This window comes from Ambystoma mexicanum, chromosome 6p, assembly GCF_040938575.1.
Source record: "Ambystoma mexicanum isolate Mex_15411 chromosome 6p, UKY_AmexF1_1, whole genome shotgun sequence".
Taxonomy (NCBI): Eukaryota; Metazoa; Chordata; class Amphibia; order Caudata; family Ambystomatidae; genus Ambystoma; species Ambystoma mexicanum.
The window spans coordinates 519883149-519897793 of record NC_090935.1 but is presented as its reverse complement, the minus strand read 5'-3'; positions in this window follow the sequence as shown (position 1 = coordinate 519897793).

Genomic DNA, 14645 nt, shown 5'->3' with positions numbered 1-14645 from the left:
TTTGCAAGAACCTGTAGCAGTATCCAGAATGCAGTGCTGTATCCGGAACCAGAGAGAACCAGAGACCAGATCGCTGTGAAGAACTGCTAGCAGAAGTCCAGCCAATCCTTACCGAATCGGTGACGAAGTCGCATTCCTGTCCAAAATCTAGTGTGAGTACCCAGCTAGCACTGTGCCAAAACCAATCTCTTAGTTTAAAATATTCTAATCCAAACTATTTTAGCCTCTTAGAACTGCCTCCTAGGATCGTGTCATTCTGTCATCTTTAAAACTGAAAACTGTCATCTGTCATTCTGAGCTTTAAAATTTCAAATCCGAAACACTACCTTTACTAAATCTGCCATATCTCCGGAACCGTTTGTGCTAGGAGCGAGTTTCTTTTCTGTACTGCATTTTCATTCATCATTACATTGTGCTTGAAGCCATAAAAGCATTCTCAGCTACTTTATCCTCTCTATATCACTTCTAAGCCATCTAAAAGAGTGTACCACTGTAACATTATCCATTGTTGATCACTATCATCCTCACAAGTGTGCTATCAAACATTAATTTATTATAAAAGTGTGATATATCTATATATGGTTTAATTTTCAAATAAACCTTTTAAATTTGCAAAACAAACCTACTTCTTGGCTCAGAGGGGTGGGGGGATTCTGAGAGAGGGATGTTATATAAGGGTTGTCATCCAGAGTAAATGAACTGGACATAAAAATACATCAATAAGGGCTTCCATCAGCGTCCCAGACTAGGCATTGACTTAGCTGTAGTGTTCAATTGAAGTCGCTTACAAAGTGGGGGCTCGTAGCCGGGATATTCTGGATTAGATTTACCACTTGTGCAGCTTAATACAGTGTGTGAACTGACCGGATACACATATCCGGTTAGATCACCACGCTGTTTTACGCTGTGAAAGCACCCCTCAAAGGAACGCTCTAAGGAAACGGTCTGTTTTGCAAAATAAAATACAAACTTCTGTAAGTCAGAAAGGAACTCAAATTCCAGAATGACAACACTGGTAGACATCAAAATAGCCAGAGAGCACTTCTTACATAAGCTATTTGTGAGAGGTGAATGGACTGAGCAGGGCCAGCATGCGTGGTTGCAGGCAATCACACAACAGGTCACTGCAACTGGGTTAGATATCTGGAGAGATCAGGGTCCCTTACATGTGGCCCTGAGTGAACTATATATGGCTCCTAAAGCTAAAGATGAACACGACAAGATGGTTAGGATAGCAGCATATTTGTATCTATATATGGGAGCCATGCAGGAAAAATGTGCTGAAGGCCAAGAACTGACAAATAGGCAACAGATCGCGTTAGAGAAGGCCCAATCTGACCTGGTTTCTTCTGAGCAGAGGATGCACAGAAGCCAGGAGTCAGAGAATGAGAGCAGACAGTATCTCATTAAAATCAAAGAGGACATGTGTATCCTGCAACAGGAAAAGTCTGACCAGGATACCAGATTTCTGGCCTTGCAGAAGGAGTACCAAGAAGGTTTGGACTCTCTACTGCAGGGCCAGAAAAAGCTTGAGCAACAATTAGATTTCAATAGGGCATGTGCTGAGCAGGTAGTCACCCTGCAAAGCCACCTAGATAGGGAAAAGGCAGAGAGCAATACACTGATCCTAAAATACCTGGATACCCAGGCAGAGTTTGATCAGGAGCGCCAGAAAGCTGGTGCCTTTCAAAGACAGAGGGACAACCTGGCGTCACAAATGCAGGCTCTTGGTCAGGAAAGGGATACCTGAGGCCAGGAAGTCTGCCATTTAAAAAGAAAAATTGAAGAAAATCACTTGGCCCTCCAGGGGCTGGGTGACCTCCAAAAAGAGCATCAGGGCTTGCTAGGTCACACTAGGAGGGTGGAGGAGGCTCTGGCAAGAAAGGAGCAGGCCAGTAGGGATGGGACTCAGGAGGTAACCCTCCTGCAGCAGAGACTGGCCCAGTACTCCAGGACCAATCAGGAGGTACAGAGAGAAAATGAGGCTCTCTGTCAGCACAATGATAGGCTCCAGCAACAGGTAGCCATGCAGGAGAGACTGATAGAGTCTAGTAAGGCCTTAACTGAGGAACTGAAAATGCAGGCTCTTGCATTGCAACAGGGAGCAGGGGCTGAGAGAGATGAAGTTTGCTGGGAAAGGGAAACACCTGAGCATAACCTCAGAAGCCCTAGTACCAGAGGCCTTCATCTCTCTCAGTCCCTGGACTCTGCCACCCCCATGTCCCCTGGCGCGCATGAGCACAGGGCCACAGGAATGGAAGATTACTATCCAGCCAAAAGTATGGGGCTCATAGGCCAGTACCACCCAGGAATGGATGGGCGGGCACCCGGGTATGGGCACTTAAGTACAGTGCAATTTAGTGGGGAACCCCAGGAAATTAGGCCCCCTAAGGGCATCCTAAAAACCTCTGCCCAGTTAGGTCACTGGGGGGGTACCCATCAAATCCTGGTAGCAAGGAGGGATCTGAAGACTCCTCTGAGCGTCACAGGGCACAGGAGACCAGGTCCCCACATTCTGCCAGCCATTCCCGGGCTCGCAGAATCCGGGAAAACCTGGAAGATCAGACGGGCACCTCTTTGAGAAGTGCGTCTGAATCAGAGGATGAATGGACCAGGGTTACCCGAACCAAACAGGTCAATAAGGTGAAAAGGGCCTTGCTTAAGGACCCCTTAAAACAGATTAAGGCAATCAGGAGTGTTATCACGCCTTATCATAAGAACGCCAAGTATTCTATTTGGGAACACTTGGAGCTCTATGAGCAAATGAAGGAGACTTTCCATTTGAAGGACAGCAGTAGCTGCATCCAGTACGTCAAATGGACATTCTCCCCAGAATACTCCAGTTTCTTTGCGGGGCTGGAGGACCAAAACCATTCAAGATGGTCCACATATAGGGCGGCCACCTTGAAACATTTTTCAGTAAATAGAAATCCCCAAGAAGCTCGCAAGGCAGCCTACAATTTGCAATGTGGGGAGGATCAGGTCCCACAAGAATTTGTGCAAGAATTGAAGCGAGCCTTTGCGCAGACCACCAGAAGGGTGCGCACGGACAGCAGAGAATTCATCAACACATTTTTCCATGCTCTTCCCAAGTACATAATGACCCAGCTCGTGAGAGATTTTCACGAGAAAAGATCTTTAGACTGGGTCATTGAGCAAGCCACCCGGATCTTTGATGTGCAGAAGCCCATAGAAAATAAAAGTAATGCGCAGAAAAACCCCAAAACCAACAGCACCCCTACTGCTGCCAAGGTGGCAGAGGTAAAGGTTGCCCCTGTTTTAGATTTGGAGATGGGGGGCCTAAAAACCTGCCTGCACCAAATAATTCACAGCCCAGAAGGCCCTCGGGCCAGTCACAGACAGGGAGTCGAGGAGGTAGTCCCACAAATGGGGTCCCCCGCTCCCCTGACTATGTAAGTCCCCGCTACAAGGGAAACTGACCAATCCTGGGTTATGTGTGGACTCCTCCAGCCCAAAGGGGGGGATCCAGCCAAGCACCTGAACCAGGGAACTTCCCTCCTAACTTCCCACAAGAGGGCAGAAATTCCCCAAACACTGGGCAGAACTTTTTTCCCAGGTATCCACAAGGTTTCCAGCCCCAAAACCATCCATCCTTCTTTCCCCAATTCCCTGAGCCCAGACAACCTAATCCGGGAGAGGGGAGGCCAAGAGTGGAGGGGTACCCAAATCTTCCCAACCTGGGGTATTACCAGAGAAGGGATAGCTACCCCTCCTGGGATCAGCCCAGGGGAGAGAACAGAACCCTATATCAACCTGAGCGGGTTTCCCAACTTGAGCGCCAGGTCCAATATATGGCACGAGATCTGGGTCACATACTGAGGGCTCAACAGAACCCTCAGATGAGCATGCCACCGCAGAATGCCCCAAACTCTGGACCTGGTGCTCCAGAACAATGACGGGGGCAGCACCCCGATAACCCACCGGTTCCCAGGGAGGAGGCACAAGGGGAAGAGGGGTGTAAAACCTTGGAGGAAGCTTCCTTCCCAACTTGTAAACAGCCCCTGGAAAACCAGGAACCGGAAACAAAATCTCCTGCCCCTGAAAGCCTGCCTCCCAAGGAGCAGAGGGGGGTAGGAGAAACAAAGGACCCAAACAGACCCACTTTGTGGAGGAGGTACAGGTCTTCCAATTTGAGGGAGAGGGACCCTCAGAAGATCCTGGGAAAAGTATCTTCTCCTTCAGAGATGGGGGAACTCCTCCCAAGGAAAAATGGGTCCCAAGAGATTCCAATCCAGACCTGGTAGATGTGGGGATTGAGCTGTCGCCGCCCATCATCCTATCCCAGAACCAACAATACCAAAAACCCCTGGTTCAAACCCATCCTGGTGACTGCCTCCCAAAAGGCATGGGCGGCCCAGAACCGGAACCAGAGGAACCTAAAACCGAATCAACAGATTGGGTAGATGTGGGGATTGAGCTGTCGCCGCCCATCATTCTATCCCAGAACCAACAATACCAAAATCCCATGGGTCAAACCCATCCTGATAACTGCCTCCAAAAGGGGGGTGCGGCCCAGAACCCGAAACCATTTCCAGTTGCCAACTTTTTCTTTCAGATTCCCAGGCTCTTCACAGAATTCTGCCCAAATTTCTTCTCTCGCCATGTCCAAAACCAGAAAGTTAGCTAACCAGTTGTGCAAAAATGTGCATTATCTGTGCCCCCTTGAGGAGAAGGAGGGAAGATACAGTACAGGGGCAGGGTACAATTTTGGCACTGGTGGACACTGGATCCCAAGCTACCCTTCTGTCCAAAAGGGCCTTTGATGAACTAAATGCAGGAAGGGGGGAGAATTACTGTATTCCTCTCACCTCTCTTCCTGGACAACTGTAGAACTTTGATTGGAAGGAAATTCCCATCAAGGGGACTGCAGAGTTGGACTTTAAAATTGGGCGACACAAGGTGAAACACCCGGTCATAGTAGTGACTCAAGAGGGCACCCCTTGTTTACTAGGGAACGACCTCCTGAGAAGGTTGTCACCCCTAATAGATTGTGTAAACAAGGTCCTCTGGACCCAGACTAGCCGACCAATAAAATTAAAACAGAGTGTCAACCATGTTAGTTTAAATGGCACCTGCCACATGGTTGAACAAAAATCTGACCAAGTAGAATTTCACTTCCAGAACAACCAAATTCCAGACCTGACAGTAATAGCAGTAGGAAAACAGACTGGTGATGGGGGGTCCTCTCTATTTCTGAAAATCAACCTTCCTTCCGTTTAAGGTGGTATTCCACACTGGAAGGAAACACTCTGAAATTCTTTACCAATCCACATTCAGACACTCCCACTCCTATAGTCCAGAAAGATGTGAAATCAGCTCAGAGCCTGGCTGATATTTGTTAGGCAGAAACCTGTGCAGTTCCCTTAGGGACCACTGCAAATGATTTAAGACTAGAGGTGTTGGCAGTAAACCCACTTGGTAGCAGTCTGTACCACCCAGATTTACCTGGTAGCTGTGGCTGAGCAGTCAGACTTCCCTCAAGAAGAGTTAGGCAGTATGCAAAGTATACACAATAGGCACTCAGATACAATAATACAAGCAAACACTGACCAGAGCTTTGGTATCAAAGTATATAATTATTTATTTAAAAACACACAGTTGAAACACTCCAGCACTCTTATTGTAAAATAGTCTAAACACAGTTACTATTGTAATATATACACCCCTTTTTCCTTATCAGATAGGTCACAGTAAAACACCACTTATTTTCATACAGGGGTGAGCGCTTAACTAGATTGCACTCCGATAAGTTTGTGAGAAAGGGAGGGAAAAAGACAGAATATGAAAAGGTACACCACTCTAAGATTCAGGAACACTGTTAGCAAGGCAGAGAGCAAAAAGTCACTGGTGAGCCAAAGTCCAAAGGCTGGGCCCACTCTTAGAGAGAGCAGAGCACAAATGCGCCCAAGATCACACAGTTACACTATGCTTAGAAAGTCTTGCAGAGGGTTCAAAAAAAGGGTTTAGAGAGGTTTTAAGAAAGTTTATCCAGGGTGCCCCAGACTAACCCAGGTTCGAAAGTCGGGGGCTAAATCTACCCCGTACAGTCGGTAGCAAGGGAAGCCAGGCGGGACACGGTACCTTAAGTGGGAAGGATCCTCCAGCTGTGGCAGTTGTTCCAGGTAGTGGGTGCAAGTTGTGTCGTCGTCCAGGGGAAGAGAAGATCTCGACTTGGAGGAAAGATGAATGTCGTTGCACTACCAGGGAAGAAACCAGCCGCGGAGTCTTCCGGTTAAAGGTGGTACCTTTGTTTCGCGGTCGTGGTAAAACGTGGTATTCCGGTTGCCGGGGTGCTTGGCACGGGCAAGGCGGTCACGAGGTACGTCGGGAAAGCGAAAAGACGGTGAAACTGGTTATCCCCACCAGTCAAAGGAAGAAGACTCTCCGGCGGGACATCTCCTCTATCGTTGGGAAACGTGGTGAGGCAGTCAAGCAGGGCTCCACCGGTGGTGTGGCGTGGCTCAGCTTCTCCCTCGTCGGATTCTTAGGTCCTGTGGCCACTTCTCACGTTCCAGTCCCCAAAGCCCTGCTTTTATGCAGCAAACCCACATTCACTCAGCCTAGCTGTCACTCAAACATGCTAAGTGGTGAGCCGGCCGGCTCACCACTTGGGCCAATCAGGATGGAGTACGACTTGAGTTGCCTAGGCAACTCAGTCCAGGGTGCCTAAATTCCCCTCCACCCCTCCTAAGTACCCCAGACAGAGTGGCACCACTTTGGAGGGCTTCTGTGGAGAAGCCTGCCAAAAAGTGGAACAAAGGGCTCGACTTGGGTTGGAGTTACAGAAGAGAACACAAACGCCATTTTAGAATCAAGTTTTGGCAAAAAATACCAACCGGAGAATTAATATTAATTAAATAAACCGCCGGTATGTTCGAGGCTACCGTAAATATTTAAATATAGTTAGTAGCCTAAAACAATGGGAAATCCCATAGGAAAATATTCGCGGTTGAATATAAAACGTAGTATCCACTGCCACCAGCCAAAATTCGATCAGGGGGGACGGAGACGTGCCCCTCGAATAACAGACCCTGGGGCAATCGAATTGCCCCAGCCAGTACGTCCACAATATGATGGTTTGTACTGGTTCTGTTCAGAATTTAAGATTAGCAAAGTCAATGGTGACTTTACATGCCCTGGGAGACAGTAGTCAGTCCCAGGGTATGGAGTCTATACTGGGGGGTCACTATGACACCCCTATGTCACTGCACTGAGAGTGCTGTGTAACACACATCACAAAAACACATGAAGCCCTATGGAGTAAAAGACCCCATAGCCCATTAAACACATCTAGATTCAAAGAAACACACTCAAATCATGTCCAAGAGTGAGGGTAAAAGAGTCTCACTCTTGGTAGGAGAGAAAAGAATAAACCCCAAAAAATCCAGCAAAGCTGCTGGGGGACTCACTAGGTTAGGAAATTCAGCCTAAACAGAGAATTCTCCCTAACAATATTCAGCAAATTGGAGAGCAGTTGTTCATCCCTGTTCAGTTAAATGATGGGAAGGACTCTGTTCTCGCTCGAGTGTGTGTGAACAACGGTAAGAGATTCATCAGCGAAGCCATGTTCCGCCAACACCCAAAAGATCCAGCCATTCCCACATTCAAACTGATAGACAAATGGGAAAGGGATCTGGAAACACCCAATTCTAAACATCTCCTGCCAAGCAGGTGTATGTTCAAAATCTCCATTGGCAACAAGAGCATAGTCCATAATTGTTCGGTCGTGCGAGACGTCACTGCCGCCTTTTACTTAGGCAGTGACATTCTCAATCGCTTCGCCATTAGTTTGGACCTAATAAAATTCAAAGCTTGGTCCCGATTAGCGGATAATCCCATGGGCTTTGATGATCAAGAAAAAGCATTTAGGTCAGCTCAATTGCTACCTTATGCAGTTGAAATTCAGCTTAAAGAGGAAGTCACCATCCCAGAAAGGACCCGACAATTCTCCCTGGAAGTGAAAGTTAAAAAAGGACAAAAATTGAAAAACCCTGATGCTTATATTCATCTAAATGCTTCTCTCCAACAGCAAGGGTTAGGGGTAAACCCAACACCATTAGTCAACATTGAACATGACACCATTCCAATAGAGGTGGATAACAGCGACTTACAGAGTATTACTCTAGCCGCAGGCACCATTATTGGAATGGCCGTTGATGACCGACATTTCTCCATTGATTTAGGAAATGAAATGTTAGGACCAATTGCCAAGGACTGTTTTGACAGTGACAGTGATGACAATACAACACCATACAGGATCTTTACCCGGCATGGGGGGAACTTCCTGGTGTACACTTCTTGCCCTTATGGTAAGGAAGATGTGACTTGTGACTTCAGGAGGGATGAGGTGATTTTCCAGGTCCATGAGGGCTGCCTTTCCCACCTGAAGCCTCCAGTCCAAATCAGCACTCGACCAGGGACTTCTCCACCCAGCTGGAGGAGGCCGCTGAGATAGCAAAACCAGAAGTCTTTCCAGGCTTCAGGCAGATGGTGGAAGAGAGAGTCAACCTGGCTGATGCCTGCGTGACTATGGAACAGAAGCAAAAGTTGAAAAAGTTTTCTTGGATTTCCAAGATCTCTTTGCGGTAGACTCATATGACTGCGGTCGCACCGACATCCACACGACAACAATTCCCACGGACCCTGGCATGACTCCAGTGTTTGTGAAGCAATATCGCTTGCCTCTCGCATCCGTGCAGTCCCTTACTGAAATAATGAAGAACCTTGAGTCCCGGGGAATAATCTGTCCAGTCCACAGCACTTTCAATAATCTGGTGCTGGGAATATTGAAGCCAAACGGCCAGTGGAGACTCTGCGCCGACCTTAGGGAGCTCAACAAATGGGTCCTTACTTCCCGATGGCCTCTGCCCTACATTGACCAAGGGCTGGCCCAGATCCAGGAGTCACAGGTATTCACAACAATAGACCTGACCAATGGATACTGGACCGTGCCTGTCAGTAGGGAGGACCAATACAAACTGGTTTTTACCTTTGGGGGCCAGCAGTACACATGTACCCGGACTCCCTTCGGATACCTCAACTCCGGCAATGAATTCAACATTTTCCTACATAAGGCCATGCCCGACCTGGGTGCGAGGGGTAACCTGGATTATGTAGATGATGTCCTCATCAAAAGTTAATCTGTGGAGGAACACATAGCGGAGATCTGTTATGTTTTGACGCAGTTGAGGGCCGCCGGAGCAAAACTTTCCTTTCAGAAGGCACAGTGGTGTAGAACCTGTGTTAATTTCTTAGGGCATGAGATTACTCCTCAGGGTCTCTGTCCCCAAGAAAAGAAAGTGGAAGCACTTCAGAAACTGAAGGATCCCACAACTCTGCGGGAACTAAGGAGCCTCCTTAGACTGACTAATTACAGCAGAAAGTTCATTGAGGGCTACGCAGAGATCACCAGACCCCTGATTCGTCTTTTGAAGGGGAGGGTCAAGTGGGAATGGGGTCCAGAACAATCCGAGGCAGTAAGACAACTCAAAAGAAGCCTCTCACAAGCGCCTTGCCTAGCTTATCCTGTCAGAAACAAGGAGTTCTTCCTGGAGACAGGGTTCTCTAATACGTGCTTGACGGCAGTGTTATACCAAAAGCATGACAAGGTCAATAAAGTAATCTCCTATGCAAGCAAAACTTTATCCTCTGTGGAGGAAAAATTCAACAATTGTGAGAAGGCACTCCTGGCAACGGTGTGGGCATTGAAGAATTACTGCCCGTTCATCCAGGGGGAACACAGCATAGTGGAGGCTCCACACCAGCCTCTGCAATATCTCCAAAGTGACAGAATCCGGAAATGTGAGTAAATCCGAATTACTTCCTGGATTCTGTCAAAGCAAGGCTTTCCTGTGGAGGTCAGATATGGCCAAAACAAGAAGAGTCCCCTCGCGCAAGGTCTGGCTGACTTGCATGATTGTGCCAGAGAAAACTGTCTTGAGGACGAAAGTCTAAAAATCAAGGACAACATGGAGGTATACCTTAATTCCCCGCACAAAGTCTTTGACGAAGACAGGTGTGAGGGAATGCCCACTGTCTATGTGGATGGATGCTCTTACCATGTTGACAACAACGGGGAAAAAGAACTCGTGGCCGGCGTAGGGAATGCATGGGTGAAGGAGTTTCCAGAACCCACCGCTGGGTACAAAATTGGTCCCCGAAGTAGTCAGGTAGCAGAGTTGATGGCTGTGCATCAAGCCATCTTCACTGCTGTCCAACATCAACTCCACAAACTGGTCATAATCACAGATTCGGATTATGTACAGGACGGGTTCGTGGAGCACCTCGAATGGGATGACCATCTACTGGAATAAGATCAAGGGTCATTCCAAAGTAGAGCGTCCAGACAAAACTGGAAATGACTTAGCTGATCAGCTCGCCAAAACCGGGGCCATCCAAGGGGATCCAAGGGGATCTAATAGAAATAGAGTCCCTGTTGGGGGAAATCCATGTCACTGCTAACACTAGGTCCCAGACAAATGCTCACAATGATCTTCCAACTGCACAATGAAATAAGGAGACCCCTGATGCTGATTTAATTACGGCTCAAAAGGGGGATCCAATAATTGGTAAGTTTTACCAACACATTGAGGACCCTGAGAACTTTCCCCTGACGGATACCGATTACCGATTACATTGGGACAGAGGACCTAAGAGTGTTGATGAAATGTCCAAAAAGGTTCCGAATCCAAGATGGTTTGTTGGTAAGGAAATCCCAAGCTGGCCATGATCAGTGGGTGGTCCCTACCTCATTCCGAAGCCTGATGTTAAGTCAGGCCCATGATGCGGCCACCGCCGGTCATAGGGGGTTTCACACAACACTGGAAATCTTAAGAGAGGTTGCATACTGGCCACACATGGGGCAGGACCTCGACCAATACTTGAAGGGGTGTCTTGTGTGTGCACAATTTCAGCCAACATCCCTCCCACACCGGGCGCCTCTCCAAAAGAGGGGGATGGCACTGCCATGGTCAGATTTGCAAATCGACTTCATAGGCCCTGTAATTCGCTCTTCTAGAGGAAACAAGTACATGTTGACCGTTACATGCTTGTTTACCAAGTGGGTGGAATGTCTCCCAGCCCCAAATTGCAAGGCAGAAACAGCAGCTGCCCTGATGATTAACCAGCTTCTTCTGGAGCAGTGGAGAGATACACCGAACCATTGTGAGCATCTTTAAAAAGTTTGTGGCAGATTCTGGGCCAAGTTGGGATATCCGATTACCTCTGGTCCTAATGGCCATCAGATCTACCCCTTCATCTGCAACTAAAATGTCACCATTTGAGTTGATGACCGGACGCAAGATGGTGCTTCCCCAGCATTTGCTCTACAGGACCCAAGAGCAGACACTGATAAATGCCTCCACAACTCATGAGTATGTGGAGAATTTAAGGAAACACCTTCAGCATGCTTTTGCCTATGCTCAGCGGAATCTAGAAAGATCAGCTGACAGCATGAAAACCCACTACGACCTGAAGACCACCAGGAAGGAATATACTGTGGGAGACCGGGTCTATCTATACAATTTCCAAAGGAACCAGGCCAAACAGCGAAAATGTTTGCCTACATGGAAGGGACCATTTGAAATTATAGACAAAATCTCCCCTGTAGCCTATAAGATCCGCATCCCCAAAGGTAGTCTGGCGGAAGGGGAAGACAAGTGGGTACATATAAATCAGCTAAAGTGTTGCCATCCCAGGCACACTCTGCAGCAACTGGAGGAGTCCCCTGCAATACCAGAGGGGACCGCTCCAGATTAATTCAGTTCCCATCCTAAAATATCCCACATATAGTCTCTAAAATATTATGATTGGACCTGGGGACCGGGAGCGAAGATCTTAGGGGCCCGGGGTACCGCCCAATCCTCCCATCAGGACCAGCATGGAGAACTGATTGATCGACTGGAGGGAGGAAAAGATGCTGAACTGTGCCATCTACGGAATTGGGAGAAGATGAGGCGAACATCCCAGATCTTGCGAGTTCCATCAGTGAAAGAGCAGAATGGCCATCGCAAGAGGGGGGGCTTGTGGGATGTTTTTACCCATGCATCCAAGCCCTACCATAAAACTGTGCATTACTGGCATTGAAAACATCATGATGGCCAGAACTCCCCAGAGAGCTGCCACCCATTTTTGCCTATGTTGTGAGCACAGGAGGGCACTGCCTAAAACCACCATTGGGCTACACACACAGTAGCCTGAAACCATTGGGAATGGCAAAGCTGATTGCCAAAAGCAACCCAGAACTGTGGGGAATTCATTTTCTTAATGTCAAAAATGGATGCAATACTGGTGCTCACAACTATCAGAAAGCCAGCGTTTTAAAACCACCAGACATTTGTGTAAAACTGAACAAATGAACCCAAACCAGGCCAAGGAAAGACTAGCTAAGAGGTGGATAAAATGTAAAACTATATTCTGAAATGACTTTGAGGAAGTAATTATTTAATGTATATATAAAAAAAATAGCTGGGGATGTCAGCAGCTTAAGTGAATTTGGGTTTAAAGCCACTAAAATCGAAATGTTTAGAATAAATGAGTGACCTACTTGTGAGTGTTACATAGGTTGCAATTGTTTAAATGTCATAGTTTTGTACTTAGAATCAGCATTCTAGATGCATGTGCAAAAATTTTAAGTTGGACTTGAATGTAGAAAACTGGGAACTAAAGTGACATTTAGCTGAATTCTGCCTGACAACTACCCCCGACAGGAGTTGAACTGGCTCAACAACTCTTCCCAGGCCTGGCTGCATCCTGCTGCCCCCACCAAAAGGAGGTGACACCTCTCTGATTGAATTAGGGGAGTGGTACCTGCAGACTGCAGGAAGTTGAACAAAGCCCTGTCCTGGACTCAGGCAAATGTTATATTGGGGGGGGGGGTCGTAAAATGGCTTCCTCTTGGAAGAAACTGGGAGGGGCAGTGCCTGTGAGAGCAAGCTGAGCTTGGGGGAAGTGGAGAAACCAGAAATTCCACCATGTGCTTTGGAAAACCACACCCCTTTGGGGCCAGAGCATGATTTTAAAAAGATGGATAATTCATAGTTTTAGGACCCTGTGGTATGTTCTTGGGGATAGTAGCGGAAAAAAAGGTTGTAACTCCAAATGTATGCATGTTAAAAATCTGACACTTTATCATCTGAAACCCATATCCCTGGTGCACATTTGTGTAAAATCTGGAAAGGTTTAGAGATCCTTATCTGGATGAAAAGGGGAGAATCCTGTCATAAGTGGACACAACATCGTACAAAGACAGGGATCGGATGGTTTGGTGCTACAGAAAATATGTTAACTGGACGTATAATATTAGAATAATGGTACATAGATAAATATGTATTTGGGTCAGAAATAGATTTGTGTGCAATTTGACAAGGGGAGGTTCCTCTGACCATAAAACCTACACCATCACTCTGACACTCCATTTCTTTTCCCCAATCAAGGGAGAGAGGAAAGCTTGGCCAATGATAAGTGAGAGGGGCAGGCTTAGCTAGGATCAGGCACACACCCACTTTCAAAACACATAAAATGGAACATTGAAACCCAGGTAGAGAGATTCACTTTTCAATTTTTTTGCAGGACGCTTTGCCGGGAGACTTCAGACTTCACATCACTATTCAACAGCCGGGCGAGTTGTTTGAATTCTTTGCCCAGAACCTTTGCAAGAACATGTAGCAGTATCCAGAATGCAATGCTGTATCCGGAACCAGAGAGAACCAGAGACCAGATCGCTGTGAAGAACTGCTAGCAGAAGTCCAGCCAATCCTGACCCGATCGGTGACGAAGTCGCATTCCTGTCCAAAATCTAGTGTGAGTACCCAGCTAGTACTGTGCCAAAACCAATCTCTTGGTTTAAAATAATCTAATCCAAACTATTTTAGCCTCTTAAAACTGCCTCCTAGAATCGTGTAATTCTGTCATCTTTAAAACTGAAAACTGTCATCTGTCATTCTGAGCTTTAAAATTTCAAATTTAAAAAACTACCTTTACTAAATTGGCCGTTTTAACTGTCATCTTAAAGCTAATATTCTAAGCATTCCGACGAACCTAAAACCAACCTCCTAGCCCTTATAGTGCCTCCGTAATTGCTCTCGACTAAATTTGCTGCGATTTGACATTTTGCTCAATATGAGCCACGTGTAAAAATATTTGTCCTTGCTGAAATTTGTGTGCAACCTGACAATCATTCATAGAGCATTGCTAAAGTGATCCTGAATTAATTTGAGTATCTCTCACTCACCCTGAACCTCCTATAGGGAATTAAAAGCATTTTTCGCATATTTTTCACTTAATTGCAACCACATCAAAGTATATTGCCTGTGTTTAAAACTCCTACCTGTTTTCCTCTAGGCTTGCTAGGGGGGAACTGAATTATATTTGATTGCATTCCTGAGAACTGTGTGCTTTCCTTCCATCTCTTTACCATGCATAGAGGGGGGGGTGAATTGTCAAAGAAAAGTGATTACATTGTCTTTTGTTGAAGTCACATCAAGTTTATTTTCTGTACTGCATTTTCATTCATCATTGCATTGTCCTTGAAGCCATAAAAGCATTCTCAGCTACTTTATTCTCTCTATATCACTTCTAAGCCATCAAAAAGAGTGTACCACTGTAACATTATCCATTGTTGATCA